Source organism: Pinus tabuliformis, chromosome J, assembly GCF_031772625.1.
Source record: "Pinus tabuliformis cultivar Carrire ecotype Pingquan chromosome J, CPIR1, whole genome shotgun sequence".
NCBI lineage: Eukaryota > Viridiplantae > Streptophyta > Pinopsida > Pinales > Pinaceae > Pinus > Pinus tabuliformis.
The window spans coordinates 1046378999-1046399059 of record NC_142295.1 but is presented as its reverse complement, the minus strand read 5'-3'; positions in this window follow the sequence as shown (position 1 = coordinate 1046399059).

Below are 20061 nucleotides of genomic sequence, written 5' to 3'. Positions count from 1 at the left end.
TTGATTCACCCCCCAAAGTATTATTTCCAGCAATTGGAATCAGATCTGGTCCTTCAGAAGAAGCTTGATCACTTGAAGGAAGATCTATCATCATGAGCAACTACGAAAAAGAGGCATCGATCAAGCCACGAATCTTTGATGGGAGAAAATTCGTCTATTGGAAGGTAAGAATCACAACCTATCTTCAATCTCTTGGTACAGAAGTTTGGGATATCGTGGAAGTAGGATACACATTTCCATCAGCAACTCCTAAAGATACGGCTGGTAAGAAGCAGTATGAAACAAATGCAAAGGCTATCAATACTCTATTAGGGAGTTTATCTCAATCAGAATTTGTCAAGGTTATGCAGCTCAAAACCAGAAAGGAAATATGGGACAAGATCGTTCTGAGCTATGAAGGAGATGATCAGGGAAAACGTACAAAACTACAAACCCTCATAATTCAATATGAAAATCTTAGAATGTACAATGATGAAAGTGTGGCTAATTATTTCTTACGTATAGATGAGATTGTTAATCGTATGAAAAACTTGGGCGAAGAGATAATAGAAGTTACTTTGGTTGAAAAGGTTCTAAGATCTTTGTCTTCTAAGTTGGAATCAAAAGTCTCTGCCATAGAAGAAAAACATGATCTACAGAGTATTACCATGTCATAGCTGCACGGAATCCTAACTGCTTTTGAAATGTGAAAAGGGGGACCATCAAACAGGAGAGAAGTTGCATTCAAAGCTTAAGGAAAAGGAGATTAGAATGAGTCAGGACATATGTCAGAAGGAGAGGAAGAATCAACCTTTGTCAAGAACATTCAATGGGGTTCTAGAAGATTCAAAGGTAAGCTACCTTTCAAATGCTTTGCTTGTGGAAGAGTCGGTCACTATGCAGCCAAGTGTCCTCATCAAGATAAGCTTGATAAAGATAAGGAACCAATTAGATGGAACAGATAACAAAATGTAAGTAAGAAGAGCTATTATACTCATGAAGACAGTGATGGATTTTCAATTACTCATGAGGATGAACAATGTAATGATTATAGACTTTTGATGGCTTTTGAATATAATGATGATTTCTTGGATGCTATAGATGAAAATGATCTCTATGAATAAATTTCTAAACTTAAAATCTGTTTAGAAGAAAAGAGTATGATCATATATACTCTGACATTCCAACTTGCTGAAAGGGAAAAACACAATGAAAAGTTAGAATGTGAAATTGTGGGACTTAGAAAAGATATTGAGAAAACAAAAGCTCTAAATCTTAAATTTGCTAAACGATCTGAAACTTCAGATGAGATTATCAAAGTGCAGTGTCCTCCACTAATCAAGACAGGTCTTGGATATGCTGAAGAAGCATCTCAAGCACAGAAGCCATCCACCTCCAAAAGTTATCTTGATGCAGCAAGGAGAAGTGAACAGGTTCACAATTGACAGCAAAGCCATAAAGCAGATCACCAGGTAAATCAGGGTCAATCTACCTCAAGGATGAATAGAGATCACCAAGTACATTGGGGACAATCTAATTCAAGGATGAACAGAAGCTATAACCAACTGTAGGTGAATCATTCTCAATTTACCTCAAGAACGAATGGCTATGGAAACTACAATCACCTGGACGAAAGGTTTGATAATCACAGGAATTTCTTTAATGGCCAATGTTTCTCTTGTCATAACTTTGGACACAAAGTAGCTCAATGTGTTGCCTACAAAACCATCATGACCAGAGAAGCACGAAATCAAAGGAGTATGACTAGAATCATGAAAAGAACCTACAATAACTTTTATGCTCTTAAAAATGAAATAGAATGTTCTATTTGTAACAACTTTGGTCATGAAGATTCTGAATGTAGGAGTAGGTTTTGGAAAACAACTCAGAAGGAGCAAGCTTCATTGAGTCCCAAAACATGGAGGAAGAAAGAACCGTAACTAGAAAGATGTGGTATAGCCTTATATGCAGAAGGATAGGAAAATTAGTGGTACATCGATAGTGGTTGCTCGAAACATATGACAGGCGATAAAGAAAAACTTTAGTCATATAGTGCCTTCAAAAAGGAATGGAAGGTCTCATTTGGAAATGACACCCCTGCACTCATAAAATGTAAAGGTTCTGTTATTTTGAAAGAAAAATTCAAAGCTCAAAATGTTATGTATGTTGATGGCTAAAACATAATCTATTGAGTGTCATTCAAATGTATGATCAAGGAAATGAGGTAATATTTCGATCAAATGGATGTATTGTTCGTGAGCTTGATACAAGAGAAATAGTGATCAAAGGCATAAGAACTCCAAATAATTTATACATACTTAAGGGAGGACAACAATAATGCCATCTAAGCAAGAATGATGAACACTGGATATGGCACAGAAGATTGGGGCATCTAAGCTTCTCTCAGATAAGGAAAGCATGGAAATATCAGGCAGTTCGTGATCTCCCTAACATCAGAATTCCAGACAATACTATATGAAAATCATGTTAGTTTGGTAAGCAAACCAGAACTAATTTCCCTGAGAAGGAAGGATTAGCACGTAAGCCACTTGAACTTGTCCATACAGATGTATGTGGTCCATCCAGGAAAAGGTCACCTCGAGGAGAAGAATACTTGATATTGTTCATTGACGACTTTTCTAAAATGTGTTGGATAGGACTTCTGAAGCATAAAGACGAAGCTTTCGAAAAGTTCAAAGCATTCAAAGCCTTCGTTGAAAATAAATCAGATCGCAAAATCAAATGCCTTAGGTTTGATCGAGGAGGGGAATTTACCTCGGATGAATTTTCAAATTTTTGTGAAGAATATGGAATAAGAAGGGAATTCTCTACTCCAAGGACTCCTTAGCAAAATGGAGTAGTAGAAAGGATGAACAGAACGGTTCAACAAATGGCTTGAGCTATGCTTGATGAGTCTGGAACTCCTGCAACCTTCTAGGGTGAAGCTGCATTTGCTGCTGTTACTATTCTCAACAAGACAAATGTCCGGGTGAACAACACTCAAACTCCTCATGAACTCTAGTATGGTAAGACTCCTATGGTAAAATACTTCAAAAATTTTGGAAGAAAATGCTACATCAAAAGGACTAATGAAAACCTTGGAAAGTTTGAACATAGAGCAGATGAAGGCATTCTCCTTGGTTGCTCTCCCCAAAACAAAGGATATAAGTGTTACAATAAAAGACTTAGGAAAATTGTTGAAAGTATTGATGTAGTGGTTAGTGAAGAAGGAAACATTCCAAGGTAGGTAAGATCCAAAGATTTTGAAGATGATGAGGACTATCATTCAACATCAAATCAAACTAATGATGAAGAAGACACCTATGAGGAACCAGAAGAACAGATAAGGGTAGAAGAAAAGACTCCAACTAGGTATGTCTAGAAGAATCATCTAGAAACTCAAATTTTGGGGTAGAAAGAGGCAGGTGTACAAACAAGAAGAACTATTTCATAAGCTTCAAGCTATCTAGGATTGCTCTCCTCCACTGAACCACAAAATGTAAGTGAAGCATGCAAAGATGGATGTTGGGTCAAGGCCATGAATGAAGAACTTGATCAGATTGAAAAGAATAACACTTGGGAGTTAGTTCCTAGACCAAATGATAAGAATGTCATAGGGACAAAATGGATATTCAAAAACAAGCTGAATGAGAATGGAGATGTTATTAGAAACAAGGCCAGACTTGTTTGGAAAGGGTATGCTCAACAAGAAGGTATAGACTTTGAAGAAACTTTTGCACCAGTTGCTAAACTTAATGCCATAAGAATGTTCCTTGCTCTTTCTAGCTTTCAGGAGTTCAAAGTATATCAAATGGATGTGAAATCTACCTTTCTAGATGGAGACTTAGAAGAAGAACTGTACAATGAGCAACCTAATGGATTCATCCTTTGGAATGATCCAAAACTTGTATGCGGACTCAAAAAGGCTCTCTATGGCATTAAACAGGCTCCAAGGGTTTGGTATTATTATTTGGATAAGTACCTCCATCAACAAGGTTTTTCAAAAGGATCAACAGATAGAAATCTTTATATAAAAATTGATAATGATAAATTGCTAATACTTGTTGTGTATGTTGATGATATCATCTTTGGTAGAAATGAAGAATCTATGAGTCAAGACTTTGCTTCGGTAATGCAGAAAGAATTTCAAATGTCTTCACTTGGTGAGCTCGTATATTTTCTTGGTTTACAAGTCCAACAAAAAAAAGACGGTATCTTTCTATCACGAACCAAGTACCTCAAGCAGATCTTGAAGAAATATGGGATGGAGGATTCTAAACTGGTATGTACCCCTATGGTAATGGGATGCACCCTCAGCGCAAATGATGAATCAACAACAGTGCATCAACCAACCTATAGATCAATGATTGGAAGTCTACTCTCTCTAACAAGTACCCGACCAGACATCATGCATGCAATTGGAATAGTCAGAAGATTTCAGGAAAATCTAAAGGAAACTCATATTCAGGCAGTCAAAAGAATTTTCAAGCATCTTCAAGGAACTCAAAATTATGGCCTATGGTATCCTAAAAATACAGATCTCACACTTCATGCATATACAGATACAGATTGGGCAGGTAGTGTGGATGACAGAAAAATCACTAGTGGTGGTGCATTCTTTATGGGTTCCAGATTAGTATCCTGATTTAGCAAGAAATAAAGCTCAATTGCATTATCTATAGCTGAAGCAGAATATGTGGCCGCTTCATGTTTTTGCACGCAACTCCTTTGGATGATGCAAACATTGCAAGGTATTCAAATCACTTGTACTCCACCTATCTCCATTTTTTGTGATAATACAAGTGCAATAAGTATTTCAAAGAATCCAGTCATGCATTCAAAGACCAAGCACATACCTATCAAATATCATTTTCTCCGAGAACAAGTGCTTGAACAAAAGGTCAAATTGGAGTATGTTCCATCCAAGGAATAGGTTGCTAATATATTCACCAAACCACTACCCAGGGAGACATTTGAATACCTCAGACAGAAGCTTGAAGTAGTTGATGCATCATCTTTCTATTGAAATTATACGTTTCAGAGAACAGGGGTTGTACACGAGTTTGATGAAGCGTATCCGTGTACATACGCATATTTTTGTGGATACAATTGCATATATGGTGGGTTAAAGACAAATAATGGAGCCAGACTCAGGATGAAAAGAGTCTGTTATGGGTCTATCAAAGACCATCTGGCATAGGTTCAGGGGAGCATATACTTCTAATAATGCATTGTTGGTGTTATCATCCCAAGAAACTCTCCTAGGTTGTAACTCGGAGATGCTCTGGAACATTACAAATTCAGCTTGTTGTTGCAAATGGATGAATGGAAGGGATGATGCTTATTCAAGCCAGATAACCACTTCTACTATGCTTAACTCCAGACATGAATGAACACCCCCAGACTACAAGGCTTTAGACCACCAATTACTCACAATTCAAAGATTGTGTGAATATGAAGAATACTGACCACACCAATATATGCACAAGACCTTGTGATGGCCTGTTGGAACTAGTAAAGAGGTCTACAAATCTAATTCCCTAGTGTATAGATAGGATGGCAGCTCTCTGTCACTAAGTGAAAAGAAACTTGACTAACACATTCACTGATACATGCAAGATTTAACCATAGAGGTAGGATGACAGCTCCTCTCATGCTAAACATCAAGAGTTCAGGAAAACTGTATATCAGGCACAACCTGGAACATAATAGAAATGGAGAGTGAGAAACTAACAGCAAAAGAAGCTTGTATTAGCTGAAAATGAAGACGATACGCTGCAAGTATCAAAGTAGTTACAGTCTCCAGAAGTTGAACCTTACATCAAAACAACAACCATCAACCCTGATTACATATTGTTTCTGGATATATATAGAGTTTCATTACAAAGGCACTCATCCATTCTAGGTGTGGAGGGGTCATATTTGACCACCAACCACTTTAACTGCCTGGCAAAACTTTTGAGTGTGATTGCTTGCTGTAGTTGATGGATGTGATCTTTTCCTGCACTTTGTTGTCCTTCTTGAGCAGGTGGAGTGTTGTATGGGATGAAGTCCCATAACTGTTAAATGCATTTACCTGATCGAGCTCTGTCCTTTTTCTTCTTGGCCTTACTGTCTCTTGAATGTGGTTGTTGAGGGACTACTGCAAACAGTACCGAGAACTTCGTCCTTCGGGTGCACAGAGCTGTTAAGGGACATGGACTACATAGCAGGTGGACGAACTAGATGGAGGAACAAGATTGGCCATCGGATTGAGCAGATGGATGGCAGATATGGCTCGGTGGGAGGTATCGGGAGGAAGCGGGAGCAAGGTGATCGTGAGTCGTTGGATCTCGGGTGGGTAGATCCAACGGTCATCAGGTGGAGGAGACGTGTGGAATTTAGCGGTTGGGGATGGAGGATGGGTAGTAAATGGTATTGTCTGCACCACTTTCGGATGATGGGCAGTAAAGGTACGAGGGCGTGCGATACCATTCGGATGGTGACGCATGGAAGCGGGGGAAAATGAAAACCATTTTTCATCGTGAGTTAACATGCTATCACTTCATGAGCGTGGGAACAACGAACACCATCCAATCATGGCGGAGGTGATTGGACGGTAGGGAACCAAATGGGCAGGTTATTCATCGAATGCGACAGGGAACCATTGGATCAGGATGCGGCGATCGACGGCTATGATTTAAAGGAGACTATGAGTTATGGAGGTGCAGGGTCATGTGGAGGTAGTGCTATGGGGCTTTAAACTTAGCGCTTTGGGGCATGAAGAAACAGGGGCTTAAACAAAGATGGCAAGGTTAAGGGAGAGTAAGTGAAATGAAGGAGGAGATGGAAGATGACTACTGCAAGTTCTCTTTTGAGCATAAACACATGGCCAAGCTTGTATTTGTCCCTCCAAATGTCAAGATATGTAGCAGAGCTAACACTGGCTCGTTCTGGGGATGAGATCCTCCCTATCAGGTCTCAAGAACTGCAGATCATTGCCTTTCCTGTGAAAACCAAATTAGCAAAATTTCCTAGTGTTCCATTGGGCATGGAGTCTAACTGACCTTATACTAAAAATTGATCAAATAACATATTTACAATTTTAAGGCCATAAGACTTTAAATAATATAAATTTTTAGAAAGCGCCCATTGACTGGGCTATCAAAAACTATTTCTCCTCCCATACTTTGTAGTATGAAGGTATTGTTTCCTTGGATATGAGAAATGATAAAAGTCCCTGTCCAAAAAGCATCAAATTTCCCATGGTTACCTTTCTTCTCTTTCTGTGCATCCCACTTAAGAACCAAATCTCCAACCTGAAAATTATATGTCTTTGTCCTTCTGTCAAAAGCTTCCTTGATCTTCTTTTGGTGTGCCACGGACCTTTCAACCAGTTGTTCTCTGGTTTGGTGTACCTTTGCTAAATCAATGATCCTTTTTGCCATGCTTTCTTCCTCATCCTGCTCTCCTTGCAATAATTTTGCCACAGGGAGGGTTAACTGAATTGGAAATATATCCTCAGTGCCATATACCAACTTGAAAGGAGATTTCCCTATGGATCTCTTAGTGGTTACTCTATCAGCCCACAATGCATACTTGAGTTTCGAATCCCAATTCTTTTTGTTGTCTTCTAGCAACGTTTTAATTATCCTTATTAGGTTTTTGTTGGAAGATTCGGCTAAACCATTTCTGTGAGGGTAATATGAGGTGGAATGAACTAGCTTAATGCCCATTGAGTCACACATTTCCACCAATTCTTTTGCCCTGAAGGTTGTTGCATTGTCTGTGATCAATTTATGTGGACAACCGAATCTAGTGAAGATATTCTCTGTCAAGAACTTCATGACCACATTATGTTTAGCCTTTCTTGTTGGGATGACCTCAATCCATTTAGTGAAGTAATTTGTGGCCACTAATATCCATCTATGTAGGCCACTGGAATGTGGATTGATTTCTCCAATGAAATCCAAGCCCCAATGCTGAAAAGGGCCACTAGCATGTATGGGTTTTAAGGGAAGGGACTTCAATTGTTGTTTTCCTTCAAATCTTTGGCACCTATCACAAGATTTAAAAAATGAAAAGACATCAGAAAACAAGGAGGGCAAATAGTATCCAACTCTGAGAATCTTGTGGGTTGTAGTTTTCCAATAGTGATTGCCTCCACACATGCTGGAATGAAACTGTTGCATGACTTCAATGGATTGTTCTTTGTTCAAACACCTCAAAAGAACTCTAGAATGGTCCCTCGAGTAGAGCAGGTTTTCATGAATGCAATATTTGGCTGCCCTGATCTTAATAGTTCTGGCTTGGCTTGAACTATGGCCTGGAGGAATTCCTAGCTTCAGCAAGAATTGAGCTATTGCAGAGTACCAATCACAAGAAGCTAAATTTTCTGCCAATGACTGATTTTTCCTTGGTTCAGCTGCTTCTTCTTCTGTCTGACCATTCTCTGGAATCGTGCTCATGAGATTCATGTCCAGCGTTCTGTAGTTTTCTTCTGCCATCAGTTTGGCAAGGCCCTGACCTCTGACTAGTTTGGTGGGCTTCAATTCTATGTTAAATTCAATAAGATTTGCAATCCATTTAGCCCTTCTTCCATCAGCATCAAGCTACATTAGAACATCTTTTATTGAAGCAGAGGGTATATATGCAATTATCTTGGAATGCAAAATGTAAACTCTCAAAGCTTTCAAGGACTTCATAAGAGAATATGCATGTTTTCCATTGATATCATACTTCAGCTCAGCATCCCTTAATGTTTTGATGAAAAATGCCACTGGATGCTCTGAGCCTTCTTCATCTTCTTGCCATAAAACTACTGCAAGGGTGTCTTCAGAGGCAAATGAAAATATATGGAACTCCTTGCTATAATCTGGACTTCTTAAAGTGGGAACTTCCATAATAACTTTCTTCTGGACTTCTTAAAGTGGGAACTTCCATAATAACTTTCTTAATGGACTCAAAGGATCTTCGCGATGCATCAGTCCATGTGATCTTCGACCCTTTTCTCAACATGGAGGTAATATGCTTTACAAGTTCTGCAAAATTTGGGATAAACCTCCTTACAAAATTTACCTTGCCCAAAACGGACTGGATGTCTTTCTTTGATCTCAGGACAGACAAAGTCTCTCTTGCTCTTACTCTTTCTGGGTCGATTCTGACTCCTGTAGTAGAAACAACATGTCCTAACAGCTTGCCCTCTTCTAAAGCAAACTATGACTTTTTAGGATTGACTGAAATCCCAAACCTTCTGCACTTCAAGAACACTTTCTTCAAATGCTGTAAATGGTCATGATGGCTGCTGGAATACACTGTTATATCATCAAGGTAGACAAGGACGAACTTATCCTTCTCTCCCACAAATGCTATATCCATAGCTCTCTGAACGGTGGCTCCAGCATTCATCAACCCGAAAGGCATCTTGGAATACATGAAATTTCCCCAAGGAGTGGTGAATGCAGTCTTCTCTTGGTCATCTGGATGTATAACAACCTGATTATACCTTGAAAAGCCATCCAGGAAAAACATTACTTTGGCCCCTGAGACCTTCTGCAGCAAATGTTCCATCTTGGGTAAAGGATAATTGTCTTTTTTAGAACATTTTTTTAAGTTTCTGAAATCAATGTAGAGCTTGATTTCTCCACTTTTCTTCCTCACCACTACCAAATTGGCTACCCATTTTGAATATCTGAGAGGGACTATGATTTTGGCAGCCAATAATTTCTTGATTTCTTTTTCTATTGGAGGAAGGAGCAAAGGATTTATTGGTCTCAGCTTTTGCTTGGAATGGATGGTGTCTTTCTCTAAAGGAATTTTATGTTGGATGATCTTTTTGTCATACGTTTTCAAGTCATTATATTCCCCGGCAAAAGACATCAATGAATTGCTTCATTAAATTGCAGTATTCAGCACTCTGGGTAGCAGACAAATGGGTGGAAAGATTTATATATCTTGGTTGTCCTGGACTCCCTATATTATGCTTACAGACTGTAGATTGGTCTTCTTTTTGGGTAGCCTTATAAGGCACATCATTTTGGTCAAACAACTTTTCTAATGGAACCAGACCCTTAGGTATATGATTGTTGGGCAGTTGGACAATGCTATCTTTACCAATTCTATTTCTAAGCTAGGATTGGGGATTTTCTTCCAAGGCTTCATTTTCTTGGTCAACTTGCATTTTAGAGAATTCATCAATGACTTGCAGGAACCTATTCACTTCATTATCATCTTCAAAAACTTTCCAATGCAGGACATTATCAGGCAAGGATGGTCTATATTTCATATGAACTTCATAAACTAGTCTGGGAGGCATGGGAGGGATAAACATGCTAGCAGACACAGCAAGGGAATCAACAAGATGATTTTTTACTCTAGGGATATATGAGATACAAAAATTATCAAAAGAATCTTTGAGTCTCCATACCTCATTTCTGTATGCTTTCAGCCCTAGGTGCTTTGCTTGAAATGTTTTATTCACTTGCTAAATGATAAGATCAACATCACCAAACACCTTTATGCTCCTTATCCCTCTGTCTTTAGCTGCATTGAAACCCAATATTAGAGCCTCATACTCTGCCATATTGTTGGTAACTTGAAAATCCAGCTTAAAAGACAGATGTGTGCTTTCTTTTTTTGGAGATAACAACACCACCCCTGCCCCTGCGGTCTCCCTAGAACATGCTCCATCAAAGAACATTTCCCAAACCTGACTTCCTTGCTCTCCCTCAGCCTGATTCACTAGTTTCTTGATCTGCATTGAGGCCTTCTGCGATTCTTCAATTTGGAGAATACAAGCTCCAAAATCAGTGTCCATAGCATATATGGGATGATTATAAGGATTCCTCTGATCACTGATGATGTAGGCCAACTATGCTTCTCTATATAATCTCCTACTTTCCCCTCCAAAGACTGGGACATTGGTGTAAGATAAGTCATTTTGTAATGTCCCACCTAGCCTCTTAATCTGTCCTCTGGACAACAACATGCCAAACTTGGGAGGGACATCTGCTACCACAATATCCATGATCATTCTCTTCATGGGCAACTGAGTGAGGGTAATGGCCAAGCCTTTGATTAATCCTAGGCATTTTACCTTTCTTGAATCAAAAGAGAATAAGTCATTATATGGTCTAGCGATATCAAGGCCTAACTCTTCCATGACAACTTTAGGCATCAAATTGTGACTGGCCCCTGTGTCTAGCAGGCAATTGTGGAGGATTTTGTCATGAATGGTCAAGGAGACATAGAATGAAGGGGAGTTATTATCAGCAAGTTCAATCATTGGGCTAAGCACAACTGCAGGCTTATCATCTTGCAAATTGACGTAGTCAGTGGGGGTTTGTGAGGCTTTCAGCTCAAGGGCATCAAGGATAGGCTTTCTAAAAACTTCACTCTTTACTAGTTCTATCAGAGGTACATATATTTTTAACTTCTAGACTTCTAAATCAAAACTAAAAGGGGAAGGGGACTTGTTAGGACCTCTTACCTCTTCAGCTAGTGCTTTCAGGATGACTGGATTGGCTGCTGGCTTCTTCTGTCTGATATTTTGTTGCTCTGTTTGGACAACAACTCTTTGGGACGGATTCTCCTTGACATTGTTTGCTTTTGACCTTAGATTGTATCTTTGTTGTTCACCAGTCTACAGAATAGCCTCTTTGTCCCACTCTTGATTGGTTTGGTCCTATAGTAATGATTCTTCATATGCGGCCAATGTCAAAAAGGCAGCACTGCCTTTTTCCTCCATGCAATGAATTTCATCCTCATCTTCAACTTGTTCCTCCTCCATGACTATGTTCTGAAAGGGAGCCTTCACTCTTTGTTCTTCATTTTCTTCTTTACCCCTTTGAATGATTTGCAATTTCTCATTTGCTCTTCTGAATGGATTTGGATTTCTTAGAGTAAATGTGTTTGGAAGCCTTGCTTTTTCAAAGCTCTGCTCAACTTTCAGCTTAGATATCTCAGTGGCTAATGACACTATCATTTTAGTCATCTTATCTAATTTGGATTCTGAAGATGAAGAAGAGGAAGAAGAAGCCTCACCTCTCTACATCCTTCTATCAGCATGACTTTTAAGCTTTTCTGTAGCCATGATATTAGATTCCACCTCTAGGGCTGCATCCTGCATTTTAGCTAGAGTGGCACATCTTCTTTCTCTCAAAAGCAGGAAGAAATCAGAGTCAAAAGCATTAGCATAAGTGAGCTTGGAAAAGGTGGGGGTAGGCTTTACCTCAGTTGGTATCTTACTATACGTACGATTAAATCTTTTATTAAAATCAGGCAATGATTCCCCATTCTCCCTCTTTAGGTTTCCAAACTTTGTATGGTAATAGAGCAAATCTTCCTATCATCCCATTGCTTTAGGAATGCATAATCCAATGCTTCAATGTCTGCTATGGACCTATGGGGCAGTTCTCTAAACCATTTTCTAGCCTCTCCATCAAGGCTCTAGACAAACACTCTCATCCGCACATCATCTTCACTGATATCTAGGTTATCAACATAGCTATAAAAAGATTCAAGGTGTTATTCATTTGTTACTCCCTCTGTACCAGTGAATTTGGGAATATATTTCTGATATTCTCCTGTGGGCATGGAATTCAAAGGAACAGACAAGACCAGGGGTCCATACCTAGCAGCTATGATTCTTTCCATCTTCGTGGGAGCTTGTTGACCTGCCATGACTAGAATAGGTGGAAGGATACTAGCAGATTGAATGGTAGGAAGTAATGAAATAGATGACAGACACGAAGGAATATATTGTATGGGAGGCTTTCTTTGGAGTGAGATCCAAAGGGAAGCTGACTGAATAAGGAGCTCTATGAATCTTTGAAGGTATTTCTTTATTAATAATGCTAGGCTCTAAATCTTTAAACTATATATCCTCAGCTATAACCTTCTCTTTCAGAGATACATAAGATTTCTTAGGCTTATCTGATCCTAATGCTCCTTTTTGTGATGTTTTCCTTTGCTTAGCAATCTTCTCAGGGTTAGGCGCTGGGTCAGCTAGTGATTTCTGAGGATTTCTAAGGGTATGCCTCACAAACTGCGCCAGAACTGAAATGTGAAGTTGCCACTAGGTTGGTTCTCTAGTAGAGTCACCAGATAGATGATTACAACCAGAAATGTGTCCAGAATTTATCTATCATCAAAGCTGGAGCTGTGTCGTTTTCCCAGGGAAGCTGAGCTTCAATCTCCTCTCCCCGGCAATGACACCTTTTAATGTTATCACACCAAAAAACTCTCCTAGGTTGTAACTCGGAGATGTTGGGAACATTACAAATTTAGCTTGTTGTTGCAAATGGATGAATGGAAGGGATGATGCTTATTCAAGCCAAATAACCACTTCTACTATGCTTAACTCTAGACATGTGTGAACACCCCTAGACTACAAGGCTTTGGACCACAAATTACTCACAGTTCAGAGATTGGGTGAAGATCGTAAGGCTTGAAGACAAGTATCTTTGTGTGATTTGATCTGTTATATTTGGCGCATGACTTGATCTATAAAACTGATGATCTAGGTATTACTAATGACTAGATAACTAAAAAGGGTAATCTTATCATTTATAGAACTGTACGTAGGTTCAGCGAAGCAAAGGCGCGTATACACGCTGGTTCGATAATTCAAAATAGCGTACATGCAGGTTGGCCTTAATACAGCAGCATATGCACGTAGGTTTTACATTTTGAAGTAGCGCACGTCTCATGAAATATGTTTTAGCTACTTCTATTTATTGCTGCAATGTTCTGGGTTCAGGATTGTTTTCTGGTTACTGTCTGTGTATTCTGGTTATAACATTCAAAGGAGTAATTGTTTGATTCAGTTTTGATTGAAGCAAATAGATTGATTGATGCAAATGTATGTGATGTTTGATTATTGTTATTGACGGATCCAGACTGAAATGTATGAAACGTGGTCCCTGGAAGAAAAGGGAAGGTTGTAGCCTTCTGTAGGTAAAAGCCCGCGTACTGGTATAAGACTGCACTAGTACAGATCCATTGTAAAAAGAAGTTTCTAATTGAAAGAAGATAGAGATGAATTGCAGCAGGTGGTTTTCACCCACATTGGGTTTCCACCTTATATCTTGTGTTCTTGTGTGTGCCTATTTGTTTTGTTTCACTATTCCTAGTTGTTGTTTATATGGTTTTGACACACAGATTAATGATCAACATTTGAAGAATAAATTAAATTATAAGTCTGCAATTTATAGGCGAGTTTCCTTAACTGCAGTTGCGTATATATTCTGTTTCCTTTAATTGAAGTAGCATATGCAAATCTGATTATGAAATCAAAAATAATTGACTTAATAATACTGATTCACCCCCCATCTCATTATTATTTCCAACAATTGGAATCAGAGCAGGTCCTTCAAGAAGCTTGATCGCTTGAAGGAAGATCTATCATCATGAGCAACTATGAAAAAGAGGCATCCATCAGGCCACCAATCTTTGATGGGAGCAACTTCGTCTATTGGAATGTAAGAATCGCAGCCTATCTTCAATCTCTTGGTATAGAAGTTTGGGATATCATGGAAGTAAGATACACATTTCCATCAGTAACTCCTACAGATATGGCTGGTAAGAAGCAGAATGAAACAAATGCAAAGGCTGTCAATACTCTATTAGGCAGTTTATCTCAATCATAATTTGTCAAGGTTATGTAGCTCAAAACCGCAAAGGAAATATGGGACAAGATCATTCTAAGCTATGAAGGAGACGATCAGGTAAAACATGAGAAACTACAAACCCTCAGAATTCAATATGAAAATCTCAGAATGTACAATGATGAAAGTGTGGCTAATTATTTCTTATGTATAGATGAGATTGTTAATCGTATGAAAAACTTTGGTGAAGAGATAAAAGAAGTTACTTTGGTTGAAAAGGTTCTAAGAAATTTGTCTTCTAAGTTTGAATCAAAAGTCTCTGCCATAGAACAAAAACAGGATCTACAGAGTATTACCATGTCACAGCTTCACGGAATCCTAACTGCTTTTGAAATGAGAAAAGGGGGACCATCAGATAGGAGAGAATCCGCATTCAAATCTTCAAGAAAAGGATATCAAAATGAGTTAGGACATATGTCAGAAGGCGAGGAAGAATAAAACTTTGTCAAGAACATTCAACGGGGTTCTAGAAGATTCAGAGGTAAGCTAACTTTCAAATGCTTTGCTTGTGGAAGAGTCGGTCACTATGCAGCCAAGTGTCCTCATAAGGATGAGCTTGATAAAGGTAAGGAACCAGTTAGATGGAACAGAAAACAAAATGTAAGTAAGAAGAGCTATTATACTCATGAAGACAGTGATGGATTTTCAATTAGTGATGAAGATGAACAATGTAATGATTATAGACTTTTGATTTCTTTTCAAGATGATGATTTCTTGGATGCTATAGATGAAAATTATCTCTATGAATAAATTTCTAAACTTAAAATCTGTTTAGAAGAAAAGAGTATGATCATAGATACTCTGACATTCCAACTTGCTAAAAGGGAAAAACACAACGAAAAGTTAGAATGTGAAATTGTGGGACTTAGAAGAGATATTGAGAAAACAAAAGCTCTTAATCTTAGATTTGCTAAAGGACCTGAAACTTTAGATGAGATTATCAAAGTGTAGCATTCTCCACTATTCAAGACAGGCCTTGGATATACTGAAGAAGCATCTCAAGCAGAGAAGCCATCCACCTCCAAAAGTTATCTTGATGCAGCAATGAGAAGTGAACAGGTTGACAGTCGAAAGCAAGGCATAAATTAAATCACCAGGTAAATCGGGGCCAATCTACATCAACGATGAACAGAGACCACCAAGTACATCAGGGACAATATATTTCAAGGATGAATAGAAGCTACAACCAACCTCAGGTAAATCATTCTCAATTTGCCTCAAGAACGAATAGCTATGGAAACTACAATCACCTGGACGAAAGGTTTGATAATCGCAGGAATTTCTTCAATGGCCAATGTTTCTCTTGTCATAACTTTGGACACAAAGCAACTCAATGTGTTGCCTACAAGACCATCATGACCAAAGAAGCACAAAATCAAAGGAGTATGACTGGAATCATGAAAAGAGCCTACAATAACTTTTCTGCTCTTGAGAATGAAATAGAATGTTCTATTTGTAACAACTTCAGTCATGAAGGTTCTAAATGCATGAGTAGGTTTCGGAAAACAATTCAGAAGGAGCAAGCTTCATTGAGTCCTAAAACATGGAGGAAAAAAAGAAAAACTATAGTCATATAGTGCCTTTGAAAAGGAAAGGAAGGTCTCATTTGGAAATGACACCCCTGCATTCATGAAAGGTAAAGGTTCTGTTATTTTGAAAGAAAAAGTCAAAGCTGGAAGTGTTATGTATGTTGATGGCTTCAAACATAATCTATTGAGTGTGAGTCAAATGTGTGATCAAGGGAATGAGGTAATATTTCGATCAAATGGATGTATTGTTTGTGAGATTGATACAGGAGAAACAGTGATCAAAGGCATAAGAACTCAAAATAATTTATACATAGTCAACGGAGGACAAAAACAATGCTATCTAAGCAAGAATGATGAACATTGGATATGGCATAGAATATTGGGGAATCTAAGCTTCTCTCAGATAAGGAAAACATGCAAATATTAGGCAGTTCGTGATCTCCCTGACATCAGAATTCCAGACAATACTATATGCAAATCATGTTAGTTTTGTAAGCAAACTAAAACTAATTTCTCTGAGAAGGAAGGATCAGCAAGTAAGCCACTTGAACTTTTCCATACAGATGTATGTGTTCCATCTAGGAAATGGTCACCTCGAGGAGAAGAATACTTCATACTATTCATTGACGACTTTTCTACGATGTGTTGGATAGGACTTCTGAAGCATAAAGATGAAGCTTTCGAAAAGTTCAAAGAATTCAAAGCCTTGGTTGAAAATGAATCAGATCAAAAAATCAAATGCCTCAGGTCTAATTGAGGAGGGGAATTTACCTCAGATGAATTTTTTGATTTTTGTGAAGAACATGGAATAAGAAGGGAATTCTTTACTCCAAGGACTCCTTATCAAAATGGATTAGTAGAAAGGATGAACAAAACAGTTCAACAAATGGCTCAAGCTATGCTTGATGAGTCTGGAACTCTTGCAACCTTCTAGGGTGAAGCTGCATTTGTTGTCGTTACTATTCTCAACAAGACAAACGTCCAGGTGAACAACACTCAAACTCCTGATGAACTCTAGTATGGTAAGACTCCTACGATAAAATACTTCAAAATTTTTGGAAGCAAATGCTACATCAAAAGGACTTATGAAAACCTTGGCAAGTTTGAACCTAGAGCAGATGAAGGCATTCTCCTTGGTTACTCTTCCCAAAGCAAAGGAAATAAGTGTTACAATAAAAGACTTAGGAAAATTGTTGAAAGTATTGATGTAGTGGTTAATGAAGAAGGAAACATTCCAAGGTAGGTAAAATCTGAAGTTTTCGAAGATGATGAGGAATATCATTCAACATCAAATCAGATTAATGATGAAGAAGACACCTATGAGGAACTAGAAGAACAGATAAGGGTAGAAGAAAAGACTCCATCCAGGTATGTCCAGAGGAATAATCCAGAAACTCAAATTTTGGGGTAGAAACAAGCAGGTGTACAAATAAGAAGAACTATTTCAAAAGCTTCAAGCTATATAGCATTGCTTTCCTCCACTGAACCACAAAATGTAAGTGAAGCGCAAAGATGAATGCTGGGTCAAGGCCATGAATGAAGAACTTGATCATATTGAAAACAATAACACTTGGGAGTTACCAAATGATAAGAATGTCGTAGGGACAAAATGGATATTCAAAAACAAGTTGAATAAGAATGGAGATGTTATTAGAAACAAGGCCAGACTTGTTTGCAAAGGGTATGCTCAACAAGAATGTATAGACTTTGAAGAAACTTTTGCACCAGTTACTAGACTTGACGCCATAAGAATGTTCCTTGCTCTTTCTAGCTTTCATGAGTTCAATGTATATCAAATGGATGTGAAATCTGCCTTTCTAAATGGAGACTTAGAAGAAGAAGTGTACATTGAGCAACCTGATGAATTCATCCTTGGGAATGATCCAAAACTTGTATGCAAACTCAAAAAGGCTCTCTATGGCCTTAAACAGGCTCCAAGGGCTTGGTATTATCGTTTGGATAAGTACCTCCATCAACAAGGTTTTTCAAAAGGATCAACAGATAAAAATATTTATATAAAAATTGATAATGATAAATTGTTAATACTTGTTGTGTATATTGATGATATCATCTTTGGTAGCAATGAGGAAGCCATGAGTCAAGACTTTGATTTGGTAATGCATAAAGAATTTGAAATGTCCTTACTTGGTGCGCTCACATATTTTCTTGGTTTACAAGTCCAACAAAACAAAGAAAAATCTTTCTATCACAAACCAAGTACCTCAAGCAGATCTTGAAGAAATATGGGATGGAGGATTTGAAACTGGTATGTACCTCTATGGTAACAAGATGCAACCTTGGTGCAAATGATGAATCAGTAGCAGTGCATCAACCAACCTATAGATCAATGTTTGGAAGTCTACTCTATCTAACAGGTACCTGACCAGACATCATGCATGCAGTTGGAATAGTCGGAAGATTGTAGGCAAATCCAAAGGAAACTCATCTTTAGGAAGTCAAAATAATATTTAAATATCTTCAAGGAACTCAAAATTATGGCTTATGGTATCCTAATGATACAAATCTCACACTTGATGCATATATAGATGCAGATTGGGCAGGTAGTGTGGATGACAGAAAAAGAACTAGTGGTGGTGCATTCTTTATGGGTTCAGATTAGTATCTTAGTTCATCAAGAAACAAAGCTCAATTGCATTATCTACAGCTGAAGCAGAATATGTGGCCGCTTCATCTTGTTGCACACAACTCCTTTGGATGATACAAACATTGCAAGGTATTCAAATCACTTGTACGCCACCTATCTCCATTTTTTGTGATAATACAAGTGCAATCAGTATTTCAAAGAATCCAGTCATGCATTCAAAGACCAAGCACATACCTATCAAATATCATTTTCTCCGGGAACAAGTGCTTGAACAAAAGGTCAAATTGGAGTATGTTCCATCCAAGGAACATGTTGCTGATATATTCACCAAACCACTACCCAGGGGTACATTTCAATACCTCAGATAGAAGCTAGGAGTAGTTGATGCATCATCTTGTTGTTGAAATTATCCGTTTTAGAGAACAAGGGTCGTACACAAGTTTGATGAAGCATATCTGTGTACATACGCATATTTCTGTGGATACACTCACGTATATGGTGGGTTAAAGACAAACAATGGAGCCAGACTTAGGATGAGAAGAGTCTGTTATGGGTCTGTCAGAGACCATCTGGCACAGGTTCAGGGGGAGCATATACTTCTAATAATGCATTGTTGGCATTATCTTAGAAGATTTTTGGTTCATTTTTTCATTCAGGTGGATCAAGTTCAGAGGGAAATCATGGTTGCCTGTTTTGATGATGATTGACAGATGCTGCTAATGTTAGTTGCTGATAACTATTATACTCCTATCTTAAATATTTAGTCTCTATGTCATGTATTTCTTTTATTATCAAGGTCATGTAACGGCCTATGTTAGCTTCCCCACTATGCCTGCGATGAATGATGTAATATTCTTGTTTTATCATGTGTAAACTTTTGGTGTATCCCCACTTGGTTGGGTGGATGAGTCAATATTGGTATATCCATACTTGGTTGGGAGATGAATGTATGTATGAGCCTTTGGTGATAGGAAGGTCATTTATGATGTATAAAGTCATGGTTGTTCTTCTAGAACATCTTCTTGCAAACCTTGCCTACAGTCAAGGGGAGCATGGATAGCACAGTAGAGTAGACATTTCAGCATGTACTCAAGGGAAGCATAACCCTTTGCCCTTGATGACAAAGGGGGAGAATGAATTTGAGAGACTTGTGGTTGCCATCAAGTCCAAAGGGGGAGATTTTTGACAATATGACATAGGTGTTGTCCTTGAGGGAAACTCACTCAGATGACAGATCACGATTTAGTCTCTCTGAATGAAAGAAAAAGTGATATATGCAGTTTCCTCTTAACCAAGTTGCGTA